Source organism: Plecotus auritus (genome assembly GCF_963455305.1).
Source record: "Plecotus auritus genome assembly, chromosome: 11".
Taxonomy (NCBI): Eukaryota; Metazoa; Chordata; class Mammalia; order Chiroptera; family Vespertilionidae; genus Plecotus; species Plecotus auritus.
This window is the reverse complement of record NC_137777.1, coordinates 40,374,485-40,392,998: the sequence shown is the minus strand read 5'-3', so window position 1 is coordinate 40,392,998 and position 18,514 is coordinate 40,374,485. Positions and strand designations below refer to the sequence as shown.

At 39.8% G+C, this 18,514-nt stretch overlaps 1 protein-coding gene across 6 annotated transcripts in view; it reads left to right on the top strand.

Moving 5' to 3' along the window:
* Window positions 1-18,514, top strand: part of NCOA2 (nuclear receptor coactivator 2) — a 276,268-nt gene that overhangs the window by 46,691 nt on the left and 211,063 nt on the right. The gene's annotated exons all lie outside the window — the stretch shown is intronic.

Genomic DNA, 18,514 nt, shown 5'->3' with positions numbered 1-18,514 from the left:
ATTCTCCTGATGAGTAATGATGTTGAGCCGGCTTTCATGAGCTTATTTACCATTTGTTTATAGTCTTTGATGAAGAGCCTGTTAAAATTTTTTGCCCATTTTAAAAAATTGGTTTGTTTTCTTAGTGTTGAGTTTTGAGAGCTCTTTATATTTTCTGGTTAGAAGTCTTTTGTCAGATATGTTGATTTGTAAGTACTCCCAGGGTGTGGTTAGTGTTTTTATTTATCAATTTTTATTTGATGGATTGTTCCTAAGCATTGATTTTGATATTAATACTACACCAAAAAAAAAAAAAAAAAGAAAAAGCTTTAAAAGAAGAGCATCTAAATATGCTGTGTGTATTAATGTAGACGTATGGTTTTCATTATCCTCTTTTCTTTTTTGACTGCCCTTCCTCTCTTCATTCCCCCCCTACCCAACGCACACACACTTATTTATTTTAAAATTAGGTCCTTTAGGACAATACAATAAATACCTATGCTCTGAAAAAATCAATCTTGTCACACTTATGTTTAAGGGACTTTGAAATAGTGCAGCTGGATAGGGGAAACGAATTCTGTTCTCTGTCAAACTTGTAAAGGATTGCTTGTTTGAACAGCTACTGAAGATGGAAGCACTTATGCCATGGCCATATAGCTTGTCAAAACTGGATATGTTCCCGAGTTTAAAATATTTGGGATTTTCCAAAAGTTACCGTTTCCTCTTGATCCTTCCCAAGGAGGGCTTGGTTTCTGATTACAGTTAACCCCTACTTCACTGTTAAAATTCCTCTGAGCAGAGTTAAAATATTTAGTCCATTTAGATAAATGGTTGAACTTCCTAAGTATTGATAGTCCATTTGCAGATGGTGGGAATTTAGAAATGTACTTACACATAATTGGATGATTTCAGAATTAATGGAATAAATAGGCTGGGATTTTTTAAAAAATATTTTTATTTATTGATTGATGCTAGAAAGGGAGAGGGAGAGAGAGATAGAAACATCAATGATGAGAGAGAATCATTGATTGGCTGCCTCCCGAACACCCCCTACTGGGATCAAGCCCACAACCCAGGCATGTGCCCTGACCAGAAATTGAACCGAGGCTTCCTGGTTCATAGGTCAATGTTCAAATCACTGAGCCATGCTGGCCGGGCTAGGCTAGTCTGTAAAAGTAGATTTCAGAACAGCATATTGTATTTGTTTTTTAATCAATGACAGGAGTTAGTATACATAAAAAGGTCCTAATTTTTCCTCATTGAAGAGCTAAAATTTATACAGCCATTTAAAATGAATTAGAATTTTGTAAACATTTTTTTCTAGTCATTCATTTCTCAGATAAGGTTTTCATTGTAAATGCATGCTCTGTAGAGGCAGTTTTGTTATGAAGAAGCTATTGTTAAACACAAGAGGTTAGGATCCGGATCATAATTTAACAATGCAGTTATTAGCAAGAGTGGCTTTGGGCACAGAGTTTTAACGGTCTTCAAAAATTGTTTTTTTAGATTTGTCCTTTCTTTAAAAAGGTAGTTTTGCTATATAAGTGATATGTTTGGCTAAATGCCGTATTAGAATCAGTATTTTTAAAATAAAATTTTTAATAGCAGAGATATTTCCACTCTGATCATGTTGAAATGAACAGTTTTGTGTTAATGCTAGCTTTTAAGCATGCATATTGCAGGGAACCCTCTTGGTGGGATGAATAACCATGCACATAAAATCTTCCAGTGACCTCTTTTAGTCTCATGTTCTGTAACTAACTATCCTTTAAATATAAGAGTTTGTTTGTACTGCTAATTAAATTCATAGTTAAGATTTGTAGGACAGCATTTAATTTATGTATTGTTTTGTCTTGGTACTTCAGTAACTTGAAAGGGGATATGAAGGTATAAATAGGGAATTTTCACTAAAATGTACTAGAAAAATACATGCTAAATTCTCAGTTAACTAATTTATCTAAAAACTAAACATTTGGCTGAAAGAGACAACTCAACATTTTTTATTTCCCTGGCTATTTACTGGTATTTTACTTTAGGGTTTATGATTTACCCACTGACATTGATTTTGGAGTCATTGAAAATATTTGCTTGATCACGTTATATAGATTAGTTTATGTAGTGTTGGATGCAGATATACTACTAATAAAAAATAAATTAACTGCAGGTTTACAGTTAATTCAAAGTAGGGATAATTTCAATATACATATTATAAAGTTTTTGTATTCATTTCTCTTTCCTAAAGGATTCCAATAAAATAAAGTTTTGTCTAGGAAGAGAAAGAGGCATAGCAAAAATGGAACTAGGAGAGAGAGGGACTTTAGAATTAGGCAAGAATATATAGTAGAGAATATGCTAATAAGTCATGCTTTTTTTCTTTTTGTCACTTACTAGCATGATTTAGTGAGAATAAAAATATGTCTGAGCTTTGTTGGTAAGAGCGTGACTAATAATTTTTATGAAATATGAGTTATAAAGATTTGATGAGATCAGGTATATGCCTGGCAAACAGTAGTCACTTAGTAAATGCACCATTTCTGCACTCTGATTATGTCCTTTGCATTATTCACAATCTGGTCCTGACTGAAATTCACAAAAGTTTCATCTACCATCACTCCATACATTTCCCCTCATATCTCAGCATTGCTGGCCTATTGTATAGATTCTGGCAAGTGCCTTAACTTCTTGCTTATAAAATAGGTATCTGTACTATGGAATCATCAAGAGAATTAAATGAAATTATGTATTTAAAGGACTTGGAAAAGTGTCCTGTGTATAATAAGCACTCAATAAATGTTAACTAGATATAATTTAAAAAGAAAAGAAAAGAAAAGAAAATCAACAGCATAGGAGAAATAATTTCACCTTGCATATTTCTATAATGCCTTGCCAGCTTTTTGAGGAATTTTCACATTTTTTACTTCATTTAACCATCAAATATTTGGTAGCATGACTGAAAAGGCTAATTGTTTTCATAAAACAGGAAACATAATTAAATCTGGATCATAGTCATATTTTCTTTGTTCTCTTCCTGTACTTCACTGTTTTGTAATGTATTCTTTTAGTGATCATATATGCTTCCCTCCCTCCCAATATAATTCTTCTTGTTTTCCCTACTACCCACATATGAGGCAGTTTAATAAATGCTCGCTCAATGAGTTCCCTGTGCTTAAAATATACTTCTCCCACATTAATTTGGATATTAAATTCTATCCTTCAAAATTTATTTTAAATGTCCCTTCTGCCAGGACCCAAGATCAACATATAAGTGTTTGTTATTTTATTTTGTTCATTAGATTTCATATGTAAGTGAAATCATATGGTACTTACCTTTCTCTGACTGGCTTATTTCACTTGGCATAATACTCTCCAAGTCCATTCATGCTGTCACAAAAGGTGAGATTCCCTTCTTTTTCTTATCTTTCTTTTCTTTTCTTTTCTCTTTCTTTCTTCCCTTCTTTCTTTCTTTCTTTCTTTCTTTCTTTCTTTCTTTCTTTCTTTCTTTCTTTCTTCTTTCTTTCTTTCTTTCTTTCTTTCTTTCTTTCTTTCTTTCTTTCTTTCTTTCTTTCTTCTTTCTTTCTTTTATGGCTGAGTAGCATTCCATTGTGTAAATATACCACATTTTTTTTTTTTTATCCACTCATCCACTGATGGGCATCTGGGCTGTTTCCAAATTTTAGCTATTGTAAAAACACCACAGTGAACTTAGGGGAACATATATTCTTTCAAATTAGTGTTTCTGAAGATAGCAATTAAATCCATCTCTTCTAAGTATGTCATTTAAGGCCACCATTTCCTTGTTGGTTTTCTATCTGGAAGATCTATCTATTGGTGTCAATGTGGTATTAAAATCTCCTACTATGACCATTTTACTGTTACTCTCTCCCTTTATGTCTATCAAGATTTGCTTTACATATTTAGGTGCTCCTGTATTGGGTGCATAAATGTTTACAAGGGTTATTTCCTCTTGTTGGATTGCTCCTTTTATCATTATGTAGTGTCCTTCTTCGTTTCTTACTGTGGCCTTGGTTTTAAAGTTTATTTTGTCAGATTTAAGTATTGCTACCCCAGCTTTTTAAAAATTTCCAGTTGCATAAAATATCTTTTCCATGCCTTTACTTTTTAGTCTGTGTGTATCTTTTGTTGTGAGGACATGCTGTTGGTTTTTATATCAGTTTGTCTCATAGTCAAATCACTTTGCTTTTTATAGGGACTTTGGCTTGTTTTAAAGGGTTAATTAATCAGCAGGAAATTGTGAACTACTTACTTTATTAAACACACCTTTAGTGTTGAAATATGTGGTATATGAAAACTTTTAGCTTTTCCCCTTTTCGCATTTTCAATCATTAGAACATAGTTTCTATGACATTTGTGTTTTGTTTTGTTTTGTTTTGTTGTGTAGGAGTACAGCTGTTAGGGCAGTTTTTCGGTTCCTATGCTGCTGTAAGAATGATTAGTTTAAAGTTTTTGTTTTTGCTTACTACATGAACATTTATTGGGAGGAAAAATATCAACTTTTAAAATGAGAGACAAGGGCTATAAAATAATCTCTACCATAATTTTTCTAAATTCTAAGAAGGCAGGTCACAATGATTGTTGTATGTTTAGTCAGAGAAGTGTGAAAACACTGAGCTTTTTAAGAAATAGTTTCATTTAAATAATAGTATTCCTCTGCCTCTACTGAAGTGGATATAACCATTCAGTCCCACTCAGTCACAGAAGTTAGCACTTTGAAAAACTTAGTATTATTAGATTAACTTTTATCCTATCTAATAAAAGAGTAACATGCAAATTTAACCATCACTCCGCTACACCCACAAGCCACGCCCACCAGCCAATCAGGAGTGAGTATGCAAATTAACCCAACCAAGATGGCTGCGGCCACGGAGAGAGCAGGAGGGAGGCTTGGGTTTTTCCGGCGATGGAGGAAGCCAAGCTTTCTGCATACCCTGGCCATCCCAGGCCTGCACTCCAGGCTACAAAGTTTCAATTATAGAAGATAAATAAATCCCAACAGAAATGGCTGCTGCCTCAGAGCGAGCAGAGGGCTTGGCTCTGCTCCAGGCTACAAAGTTTCGATTGTAGAAGATAAATAAACCCCAGATACCAGGGCCTCCGCTTGGGTCGCCGGGTGGCGGGGGGGGGGGGGGGGGGGGGCGTGGCTGGCTTGCAAACCACCGCAGGCTCCTCACCCAGGCCGCCCCATGCCCCAAGGGAACCCCCACCCTGATCTGGGACACCCTTCAGGGCAAACCAGCTGGCCCCCACCCATGCACCAGGCCTCTATCCTATCTAATCCTATATAATAAAAGAATAATATGCAAATTGACCATCACTCCAACACATAAGATGGCTGCCCCCATGTGGACACAAGATGGCCACCACAAGATGGCCAGCAGGAGAGGGCAGTTGGGAGGGACCAGGCCTGCAAGGAAGGGCAGTTGTGGGTGATCAGGCCAGCAGGGGAGGGCAGTTGGGAGGGACAAGGCCTGCAAGGGAGGGCAGTTGGGGGCGATCAAGCCTGCAGGGGAGGGCAGTTAGGGGTGACCAGGCCAGCAGAGGAGGGAAGTTGGGGGTGACTGGGCCTGCAGGGAAGGGCAGTTGTGGGGGACCCAGGCCTGCATGGGAGGGCAGTTGGGAGGGACCAGGCCTGCAGGGGAGGACAGTTAGGGGTGACCAGGCCTGCAGGGGAGAGCAGTTAGGGGTGACCAGGCCTGCAGGGGAGGGCAGTTAGGGGTGACCAGGCTGGCAGGGGAGCGGTTAGGCATCAATCAGGCTGGCAGAGGAGTGGTTAGGGGGTGATCATTCTGGCAGGCAGAAGCAGTTAGGGGCAATCAGGAAGGCAGGCAGGCGAGCAGTTGGGAGCCAGCAGTCCTGGATTGTGATAGGGATGTCCGACTGCCCATTTAGGCCCGATCCTGGTGGGATTGGGCCTAAACAGGCAGTCGGACATCCCTCAAGGGGTTCCAGATTGGAGAGGGTACAGGCTGGGCTGAGGGACACCCCCAGCCCCCGTCCATGAATTTCGTGCACCGGGCCTCTAGTGTGGTATATAAGTAGGAAGGAGGATGAGAAAACATTCCTTAGAATGAGGATGGCAAATCCAAGTTCACAGTCTTGTGTTTCACTGTTTATCATGTCCATAACAGATATTGCTAATGACTCATAGCTTTTTGGTGGAATTTTAAAATCTATGGAATTTTAAAATCTACTATGGACATGGTCTTGGACACATTTTCAGCCTATGGCTTCAGGCAGTATTTCGGAGTTACTATGTGACAGGAAACCCGTTTGCATCTTTTATCGAATATAAGTTTGATGAAGGTAGTTTTCTTCTTTTTCATTTTATTCTTCCTTCTGTCTGTAGTGCTTAGAACAGTGTCTGCCATAAAGTACTAGAGACTCAAAGTAAATGCCAAAACAAATAAATGAAGGGGTGAATATCTGTATGAAGTGGAGAGAGACAAGCTTGAAGACTCTTTGATTCTTTGTTGAAGCATCCGAATCTGTTCCCCTTTAGGTGGGTGTTTGTGTATTTTTATTAGCTTAGGTCAGCACAGTCTGTCTTTGGCTTTGAATTTTCTTGTATATTCTTCATATGGAGTATAGACATGTGCCACCCATATGGTTGACATCTTATAGTAATAGAGATACAAGTACGTTTCATAGCTTGATCAGTGTTCATTTCCCAATATATAATAGCTTAATTTTGTTGAATTTGCATTTAAAATATTATAGACAGTGTGCTAATTACTGTGATGTCAATGTGGATTAGACAGATGACAAAGTAAACATTTGAGGACCAACATCTGTACCAAACACCTTTAATTACAGTAGGCTTTGATCAGCCTAATTTTTCCCACAAATAAATTTGTTAGATTGGAACTGTTAAAATATCTGAGAATAATAAACCATCAACTTCATTTTCAAAATCTGTGCTACATGAAGAATAAATGTCTTTTTCCAGTCTTGCTTAAATAAAGTTCTATTGTTTTAAAAGATTGCTATTAGGCAAACATGTTTTTCATAGACTTCCTTAGCATTAAGTAGATGCTTGTTTTAATTATGATTAATATTAAACTCTATTTTTATCTAAGAAATTGCAATATTTTTCTGGAAGATGCCATGGCGAAGAGGTTTTGTAATTAAAGTTTAGAAATATATTGTTAAATTTCATCAAAGATGGAGGCCAGATGTCCTCAGTCCCTGAACTGTTAGTATAGGGCTGTGTCCCATTTTTAAATATATTTCAGATTCCTGTACTATAAAATACAGTTATTCTGTGCTAGACCATGTGTTTACAAAGCATGTCTTTTCAGGAATATATTTGCCACTGTTTATCTATAAAGGAGAACAATACACAGGTCATCTCTGAGTTACCTCCTATAACTACCTCCGGGAGAATCTGTATGAGAAGGCCCAGGCTTCTAATTCATTTGTAGTTGAATATGAATTTTGTTCGTGCTAGCCTTTAAAATAACTTAAAGCCATAGCAACAAAACATAAAAATAAATAGTTATTAAGTTAAATCAGATTTGTGATTTGGTCTTTGAAAATATCACATGGTTAATTTTTTTTTAAATTAACTATTTAAATCATTTCTATTTAAAAAACAGTGCCCCGAGAATCTAAGACAAAATGAAAATCACATATGTTTTCATATTATTTGTGATGCTCTGTAATGGACTTGAAATTACAACTGAAACCTTTGTCATACCCTTGGGAAAGGGTAGATTGTGCAAATAAAGAGAGCGATTCCTTTTTTAAGAGGAGAAATGGTTCTCTTTTGCTGGTTACAGCAACATGATGGAATCCAGAGCTAAGGTCTTGGCAGGCATTGTGTGTAATTGAGGAGATTAAAAATGAAACTGGTTTTCAAGTAGTTCTATGGCTAAATTATATTTACCATGTTTAATAGTTTATAAGGGTCATTTTATTTATAAGGCATATCTAAAGCTCTTATTCAAAGTACACAGGAACCAATTAGAGGACAATGTACAAGGTTACCTAGTAAAGTATACTTCATTTGTGTAGGTCAGACCATAATCTAGAGTTTTAGATAAGGGAGATTACTAAGGTAGGCCACTGTTACTGCTGGTGGTGATTTTCATAAGGATGGACACTGTGTAGAATGGTGGAAAGAGACCCTGCTAATAAGCAACCGGCTTCTAGTCCAGGCTCTACCATTAAGGACATTTATGATCTTGGTCAAATGACTTAACTTCCTAAACCTTTAGTGTGTGTGTTTTTTCATTTTTGACGTGTGTGTATCATCATTTTTTTATTCCTGGGGTGTCTTCCATTTATTATGCTAAAAAAGGTTTACCAGATTAAAAATGTTTTTTCAGAAGAGGTTGCCTTATCTATATGCAGTATTTAAGGCTGGTTTAGGTTTCTTCAAACACAAGTCAGTTGGTTTTCTCAAACGTGGTTTCTTTAATGGTAATATGATATGTCACTGTGATATGACTATAGGCTAATTGCTATAGTTAATTTGTTTAAAAAATTTTAAGTACAATTTTACTTTACATTCACTGTTTGGATCTAACAACCTAATTTTCAATTAGGAAAATTTGAAGCTCTCAAAAGTAGTGCATCATTAAATATGAGAACATATTAAAGTGTAGGATAAACCCCTGGTTGGGTAGTTCACTTGGTGAGAGCATTGTCCAGATACCCCAAGGTTGTGGGTTGGATCCCCAGTCAGGGAACATACAAAAAGCAACCAATGAATGCATAAGTAAGTGGAGCAACAAACTGATGTTTCTCTTTGTATCTCAGTTAAAACAAAAAATTTAAAAAGGTGGTAAGATGAAAAAAAGAAGTGTAGGCTAGTTTGAATTACCTATTATAATACTACTAAACATAGTAGCAAAATAAGCCCTTACAGGTGTTAACTGCCGTAAACACTTCATTTATAAAGGATTGCCAGATTGAACCAGAAGCAAAAGTGGAGATTTTGTCTGGTTAACCTTTTTACAGGATAGAGCTTGCAAACTGGGGGGCATGACCTATAAGTGGGTTGTAGTATTATTTTAGTGGGTCATGACCAGCATTAAGAAAAATGTAATAGATGAAAGTATATCACATGTAGTAACAATAAACACTTTTCCATGAAACTTTGGTTTCAGTTCCTGTGTGGGTTGGTTCATGAGGTAAAATGTATTTATCTATCCTTCATTGTCACTATGAGCACTAGCACAATACAGAGCGCATTCAAGGTAACAGGCAGTTAATAAATGCTTAATTGCACAAAATGTACAATTTTATAGAAGAATAACCCCAGAATAATTTTAGCAAAGTTTTTAAATACAAAATGGTGTTAGGAAAATTGATAGAAGTTACATGACGTGTTGGGATTGTTTTGTTACGTGCCTGTGACCTTCTTGGGTGTGGGGACTTAGCTTTGTGGCTGTGTGCATGATGGGAAGAGCCTACTTTTTAGAGTCGGACCTGGGTTCCAGTTTTGACTGTTGCCACATACGAACTTTGAGACATTGAGCAATTTTTCCCCAGCACTCTGAGCTTCAACTTTCTCACTTAAAAAGGAGGAGAATACTACCTCATGATTAAGAGAGTTATTACTTATAAACACCAAGCACTTTGCCTGGACTATAGTAAATGCCTAATAAACATTATTAAAATAATGAAAAGATTATACAAGCATAATCGAATAGGAATATTTATTTTAAAACTCTGTTGAATATCCTGCAAAAAGCATGAAGTATAAGATTGATTGGAACACATAACAAGGGTAGAAATTCTTCACCTTTTGAAAAATTAAAACAAGGCAGAATTTTAGAAGACAGTTTTCTTTTTTTAAAAAACCAAACTCCCAATTAAGGAAGTATAATATGCAAGATATAAATTAAGAATTAAGTGGGCCAAGTAAAATTAAAGAGTTACTTGTAAAGGAAGGTGTACACAGTGCACTTGGAGCTGTTTTGGGTAGTGAAATGCTCTAAGACAAAACCTGACTGCAGACAGTGAGTGAGCAAAAGTCCGAATGCACTGCTCTGGGATAGTGCTCAGTGGTCTATTTAGGGAAGAATCATATGGATCCCATTTATTAAGTGAGGAATTCTGACTTCATTTGAAATCAGCATAAGAATCTGTAAGCTGTTCTAGATGGTTCTCTAGATTTTGTGCTAAGATCAATAATATGCTCAGCATTTTTTGGAAAGGTGGGAGTAGCATGTTATCTTGCCATTGTACACACACCCAAGAGATAAATGCTGTATGTTGTTCTGTTAAATAAAAATAATGAAGTGTCTGGACATACAGCAGTATACTATAAATACTTGTTCCTTAGAGCTATTAATACAAAGGGGGAGGATGTAGTGAGGTTATTAAAATAATATCTTAGATAAATTCCTCAAATTCCATCATGCTAGAGTTGACGTTGGGGCAAGAAGCCTTCTAGGAATTTTATAGGAGCCAGCTTTATGATAAATTAAAAAGCTCTCTATAGAGAGTCAATTTGTGGAAATTAGTACCACAAGATGGGATATAGATTGAAAAAATTCATAAAAATTATATTCACAGATGATACATACATAACAGAATAACAAAGAACATTTGAGATATCGAGAATATATTTTTCCCATTTAAAAAAATGATGTGAAGTTGTTCCTTAGTGTTAGATGGCGTGCAGGGTTAGTGGAAGGCTGGTCCAACTGACACGTGGCCATTGTTCCTGTTAAAACTTGGGAGACCAGAGACCACGCAGCGTGCAGAATGGGCTTCTTGATGCCCTTCATCAGGTGAAGGACAGCCCCTTCAGTTTCTAGTTTGCTGATCATTGTTTTCTTTTTCTTCTGGTTTGCTTCTAATGATATGGGTCACGGTTTTGCTTACCAGTATTTTCTCTGTTAGGGGATCTGTGGTTGAAATTCATATTAATAGTTATTACAGGCTTTTAGTTTATTCTTGAGGCTATTTTGATAATGTGTATTTTTCTAGAATATTACTCATTGCTTGCAAATATTGGCATAAAGTTGTTCATAGCATTCTTTTATTATTATTATTAAAGTCTGCAGTATCAGTAGCTATAATTATGTCCTCCTGCGTTCTTTTTGCAACTTTTTTTGCTTTATTTTCTTAACATCATATTTTTAAAGTAGGGACTTCACTGTTTAGTCATCATATTACCTCCAGTGTAATGCTCACATATAACACACCCCCAATTACCTTCTGTTGAACTGAACTGAGCATGAGTTTAATTCTTCTGTCTCTTGCCAATACTGTGTGTCTATTGCTAGTTTTCTACCCTCTTACCTCCCATCCCCCACAGGTAGGCATTCTCAAACAGTTTTCCTCTTTCCTATGCTCTTTTTTTTATTAGTGATCTTATCCAACATACGCTTTTGCCATCATCTTTTTTACATAGCTCACAAATTTGTGACCCTAACCTGACCTTTCTTCTAAGCTCTAAACTGCTTGCTTGACATTTTCTCCAGGTAGCACAACCAAAGTGAAACTCCTTATTTCCCTCCACCCAAACCAGTTTTCCTCCTTGACTCCTCTCTTACCCTCTGTGTGCCCGTCTGCCAGGCTCTGTGCAGCCTGCCTTCACAACGGCTCACATATGCACACGACAGCTCTTCTCATTCCCTCCGTCACACTTGTACTCAGGCCTCAGGTCTTTGTGGCCAGCTCCCTGCCTTGTTGACAGAGTCCAGCTTATCTTCACACTGAAATAAGATTAAACTTGTTCAAGCATGGTAATCAGACTAGACTGCTCTTTAAAAGCCTCCAATTACTTGTTCTTCCCACAGCCTTCACAATAGGTGCAAACTCCTTAGCTTAGCTTCTCCGGTCTTCCCCATTAGTGCCCAAATGTTCCTGTCTTGTTTGTCTCTCCCATACCACCTTCCCTGTCCTGTATTCCCGCTCAAGTGTTCTGTCTACTCTGCTTTCTTGAGTTTTTGCTCAACTGTTTGCTCTGTAAGGCATACCCTTCCCTCATGTCTGCCTGGGAGAGGAAGCTTGTCAAGGGCAGTCCCTTACAGTCTTTGCTGGGTTTAGTAACCCGCAGAATGCTTTTCTTGTTCTTTCTAAGGCACTTAGTCTCACTTAGTATTATAACCCTTTGTGTGCTTGCCTAATACCTTGTAGTTAAAAGATGATAAACTCCTAGTAATTAGGAACTGTTTCTTAGCTTTTTCTGTCAGCAGTTAGCATAGTCAGGAAATACTGATTGAAAGTAATTAAGTGAAAAAACAAGAAAAGAATTCAGTGGTTATAGTTGTGCCCGACTGTTGTGGCTCAGGTTGAGCGTCAACCTATGAACTGGGAGGTCAGGGTTCGATTCCCGGCAGGTCACATTCCCAGGTTATGGGCTCAATCCCCAGTAGGGGGCATGCAGGAGGCAGCCAATCAGTGATTCTCTCTCATCACTGATGCTTCTCTCTCTCTCTCTCCCTCTTCCTTCCTCTCTGAAATCAATAAAAATATGTTAAAAATAAATAAATGGTTACAGTTGTTTATAGTTTCCTCCAGTGAAACTTCTCACACTCTCTTCCTAAGAAGTTTACTCCAGTGTGAGTCAACAGTGAAGAAGCACTAACCTTAGCCTCTCCAGAGATGTGGCTGCAAGTACGAGTCGTATTCCTGGAGTGGTGGGTGCTGCTCTTTAAAAGCCTAGACTGCTCTTTAAAAGCCTCCAATTACTCTGTGGCAAAATAAAGGTCCTGCTTGAAGGGCTTCTGGAGGCATCACATGGACACTGATGGATTCATGCCTTAGCAGGGCTAGATCCTCCCTCCCTCCCTTCCTCCCTCCCTCCCTTCCTCCATCCCTCCCTCCCTCCTTCCCTCACTCCCTCCCTCGACTTTTTAAAATGAGAGTTCAGCAACTCATGGTACTCTTATAAATCCTGTCCAATAAAGAGGGAATATGCAAATTGACCATCACACCATCACAAAGATGACAGCGGAGGTGAGGTTTCCGTAACGCAAGATGCCTGCACCCACAGTGGAGGCCGAGTTCCCGAAACGAGCCTTAATGAGCAATCATCAGGGACCTGAGGCTGCATGGCGCTGGGTCGGGGCAGGGGACCTGAGGCTGTGCCCCCTGCCCAGTGGGGCTTGACAGGGGACCTCAGGCCATCGTTCCCCCCGCCCCCCCCGCCCCCCGTGGGGCTTGATGGGGGACCTCAGGCCACGTCCCCTACCCAGCAGGGCTTGACAGGGGATCTGAGGCTGCCCCCCCTACCCGACAGGGCTTGACAAGGGTGGGGCCAGCCGGGTCTGGATCTCACCCAATGGGGTTGGGGCCAGAGGGTCTGAAGCGCCACAGGTGGGCGGGGACTTGACTCTGGGTCCCTTGGCGCGCCCCAGACTCTGACAGGAGGAAGATTTTCATATACATTTTATTAATTTTCTTTCATCTCTGACACTTCTATTATAGAGAAAGGGCAAATAGCAATATTAAATTATTTCCTCTAATTAATCCCCTTTTAATGTGTACGAATTTCGTGCACCGGGCCACTAGTTTTAAGATAAAAGTTATTAAATGTGAATTCAATATGGATTTATAAATGTAAGAAGTAAATCCCACAAACTTTGTCCCTTAATCTGTAGAATGAAGGTGATTTTTTAAATGGTGATTAGACTTAAGGCAAACCAAGATGGCGGCATAGGTAAACACCTAAACTGCTGCCTCGCATAACAATTTCAAAACTACAACTAAAAGACAGAACGGACACCATCCAGAACCACAGGAAAGCAGGCTGAGTGAAAATTCTACAACTAGAAGGAAGGAGAAAAGCTCACAGAGAATTGGAGGTACGGCAAAGGGGCTTTGTGCGCGCAGAAAGGAAGGGCAGCTGAGAGCCTGGCTGACTTCCTCTGGCGGAAGGGGGAAGGAAGCCTCCGACCGCACTGAACTCCAGTTCTGACTGCACTGAACCCCAGTTCCGGGCGAACCCCTGGGGACTCACGCTCTTACGGGGGGAGTCTGGACTCTCAGGCGGAGACTCGAGCTGGGAAAGGCAGAAGTCTGAAGGCGCACGCGGGCCAGTGCGCACAAAGGCTGCGGAGGTTGCCATAGGCTTTCCCTAGTGGAGGGGAGTCAGAGGATTCTGACTGCACTGAGCCCCAGTTCTGACTGCAGTGAACCCCAGTTCCAGGCGAGCCCCTGGGGACCCACGCTCTTGTGGGGGGAGTCTGGACTCTCGGGCGGAGACTCGGGAGCCGGGGAAGGCGGAGGACTGAAAGTGCGCACGCGCGCCCGCGCCGGTGCGCACAAGGGCTGCGGAGGTTGCCGCGGGCTTTCCCTGGTGGAGGGGAGTCAGAGGCTCCTGACGGCACTGTGCCCCAGTTCTGACTGCAGTGAACCCCAGTTCCAGGCGAGCCCCTGGGGACCCACGCTCTTGTGGGGGGAGTCTGGACTCTCAGGCGGAGACTCGAGCTGGGGAAGGCGGAGGACTGAAAGCGCACGTGCGCGCAGGGGCGGGGCTGACAGGAAGCCAAGACTGAGGCTCCACCCCATCCAAGCTGAGCACAGAGGCTATTGCAATTTGGCAAGTCTAATCCTATAGGGCTGTCTCTAGCACCGGGCTTCCCCCAGCATAGACACAGCTGATCCTTACAGCCAACTGACCCGGAGGTCAATTCTTCCCAGTGATACCAATAACAATCAAGACTTAATTACAACAAGGCTGTACACACAGTCCACAAAGGGGTGCACCAAGAGTGTCCACCTCAGGTTAACTGGGGAAGCAGACCCACTGGGCCATATTGGAAACCTAGCACAAATATCTACCTTACCAACTCAGGGATTCAGTGAAAATGCGGGGTCAAAGAATCAGATCACAAACGAAAGAAATGGAGGAAAACAAATGACTGGATATAGAATTCAAAACCACCGTTATAAGACTTTTTAAGAATATCCTAGAAAAGGCCGATAAATATGACGAGACCCTCGAAGATATGAAAAAGGACCAACTAGAAATTAAACATACACTGACTGAAATAAAAAATATTATACAGAGACCCAGAAACAGAATAGAGGAACACAAGAATCAAGTCAAAGAATTGAAATACAAAGAAGCAAAAAACGCTCAACCGAAAAAGCAAAAAGCAAAAAAAAAAATCCAAAAAGTTGAAGATAATGTAAGAAGACTCTGGGACAACTTCAAGTGTACCAACATCAGAATTATGGGGGTGCCAGAAGAAGAGAGAGAGCAAGATACTGAAAACCTATTTGAAGAAATAATGACCAAAAACTTCCCCCACCTGGTGAAAGAAATAGACTTACAAGTCCAGGAAGCCCACAGAACCCCAAACAAAAGGAATCCAAAGAGGACCACACCAAGACACATCATAATTAAAATGCCAAGAGCAAAAGACAAAGAGAGAATATTAAAAGCAGCAAGAGAAAAACAGTTAATTACCTACAAGGGAGCACCCATACGACTGTCAGCTGACTTCTCAACAGAAACTATGCAGGCCAGACGGGAGTGGCAAGAAATTTTCAATGTGATGAATAGCAAGAACCTACAACCAAGATTACTCTACCCAGCAAAGCTATCATTCAGAATTGAAGGGCAGATAAAGAGCTTCACAGATAAGAAAAAGCTGAAGGAGTTCATCACCACCAAACCAGTATTATATGAAATGCTGAAAGGTATTCTCAAAGAAGAGGAAGAAGAAAAAAGTAAAGAGAAAAATTATGAACAACAAATACATATCTATCAACAAGCGAACCTAAAAATCAAGTGAATTAAAAACCTGAGGAGCAGAATAATCTGGTGAATATAGTAGAATCAGGGGCATAGAAAGGGAGTGGACTGATAATTCTCAGGGGGAAAGGGGTATGGGGGGTTCATGAAGAGAATGGACAAAAATCATACACCTATGGATGAGGACAGTGGGGGGGGGGAGGTAAGGGCAGAAGGTGGGGTGGGAAAGGGGTGGAGGGGAGCTATGGGGGGAAAAAGGAGAAATAATTGTAATAATCTGAATAAAGATTTATTTAAAAAAAAATAAAAAAAAATAAATGGTGATTAAAGAAAACCATCCTTATTAGGCCAATTTAATGCGAATCTGCCAGTATATTTTACAGGGATGGTATTGGCAAATATTAAAATCATGCTTTTGTAGTTGAAAAATCACAATTAAGCTGCCCATTAACTTGTCAGCAAATTTAACTTACGAAATTCCATCATGATAAAAGAGTTGAGAATATAGTGGGCAGATGTACATAGGAATTATACTAACCTAACATCTTGAGGACAGAGATGGGTGGACTTGCTCACCCAGTGTTGGTTCTGTAGCTTTCACTTTCCCCACCTTCTCGCCTTCCACATATTTGTTGAGTTCTAACATGATTTGGGCCCTGGACTGGCAACCAGTGTGAATGATGCAGACCCAGAAGCTGCCTGCTTGTAACTTCTAGTACAGTAGGCCTTTGAACATAGACATAGATGATAAACAAACTTTCTTATTTTGTAAAAAAAAATTTCTTATGACAATGTTTAGCTTTTTAAAGGGAAAAGGCACCTCACGTTCAGGTTGATAGTCATTTCAACAATAATTAGATTTTTAAGCTTTAGCAGTATATAAAAGTATTGTGCTCGGTGCAGCACAGGCCTTCATCTGAGTCTCAGTTGGCTTATCTCTGTAAATAGGGGTGTTAAGAGAAGTGATGAATGTTTAGCAAGCACTTTGATACTTACACCCAGTGGCTGTACACAGTTATTTCCAAGTCATCGAACAGGTCAGAATGGCCAGTGTGGTGGCCTGGCCGGTGGGAGGGTCAGAAAAGCAGGGTCTTTGCAGCTTTAAAGAAGGAGACGCAGGTGAAGATGTTCTATTCCTGATTAGACATTTTATTATTAAACACTTATAGTTAGGAGTCTTTCTATACATTTTGAAACATCATAAGAAACCACATAACTGTTGTTTATGAGCACAGTTAAGTCGATTATTTCTTGATTAGAGGAGAGTATACCTAATACCCTAGATTTGGATCCCCATAGTAAAGGTGCCAGTGTCATTACATGCCAGCACTGCTGCTCTTTGTGTTTGGACGTGAGTTGTGGGGATGGTGGAGTTGCAGTTTGTGTGGGAGAAGCCGGTGGCCATGGGTCCTGGGTCCCTGCCATCTAGCTTCAGGTCTGCCCTGCTAGCTGGCCCGAACTTTTTGCTCTACCTGTCAGCCCTGTTTGACTGTAGGCAAGTCACCTGGACTCTTAATGCTTCAATTATTAAAAAATGTTGAGGGTGCTAGAGTAGATCTATATCAAGTCCTGAATAATAATAGTAAAAACAAAAAGTATGATTTGGAGAAAACACTAGGCAAACAAAGTTGGTACTGAGATTCTTTGTGAGAGGGAATTAATGCTGGTGCTGCATTTTGGAGTTTACAGCTAAAGCAAATCTAACTTATGAGGGACTCATCATTATAGTAGGATTTTCCAAGGTACATGTAATGGGTCCAAGCATTATATGTGATCCTGTAAGTCATGGTTTAGTTGCTGTCACACTGCTGCTAATTGTTTTGGGGCTTAGTGGCTTTTGTTAGCTCCCTGTTCCCCCCAGAAAGAAAGCAGATAGCACACATTGGAGCAGTAGTTTACATGTGCTGTTTGCCCTCTGGGAAAAAAAGTTACATTAAGTATGATTCTTTAAAAAGTGCTTTGAAATTTTATCTGGCTGAAAAATTAATTTCTAAATTTGAAGACAAGTTCTGAGCAGAGGAAAAATTTATAAACTATGCATGGCACGTTTACAAATTCTTTGAAAACTCTGCCTGTGACTGTCTTTGGAGTGATTCTTTATCCCTGCATTCCCATATGTCACACATTGCCTTTTTACCCCGGGGGGACCATATTGCATTATTTGTGATCCTTTGGAGTTGTATGAAATGATAATTTAACTTTTCAGATGTGGTTAATCTACAGTCCCTGCTTCCTAACTATTAACATGCATGGCATGACAGGCTTAAATGTTTCCAGGTGTGATTGGAGAACTCGGACAGTAAATTACTCCTGGGTTATCGTGGCCACTGTAATTTACTACAAAACTGCAGCTTTGTCATCAGCAGTTGGAAAGAGTATGTTAACATTAACTCCTCCACTTGAGACACATTTACATTAAATAAATTAACCGTCTTCTCAAGTCAGTTAAAGTGTTTATGATATTCTTTAGAACTATGTTTGGTCTTTTGAATGGTGGCACTCTTGTTGAGAGAGGCCTTGGTTTATATAATCGTGCTTTGTTTTGTAAGACTTCCTGCAGTTTGGGAGCTCGTGCCCCTGTTCTGTCTTCCCTCTGGGAGCTTTTCCTCACCTCAGTCCCACTTTGTCCCTGCCTGGGGCGGGTAAGAAGCCTTCCTCTGTCCTCCACTCCACAGCTTCGTCCAGTCCCATTTTCCTCCATGGCAGAGTCACCATTTATCAATGCATAAGAGGGCCGTTTAACACGCAGTTGTTGTTAGCAGTAAAACCCCTTAGACAGCTAGAGGGTTTTTTGTTTATGGAAACATCAGAGAGGTTAGGTTCTGTTTTGTAGCTGGCCAGGAGAGGAGTGAA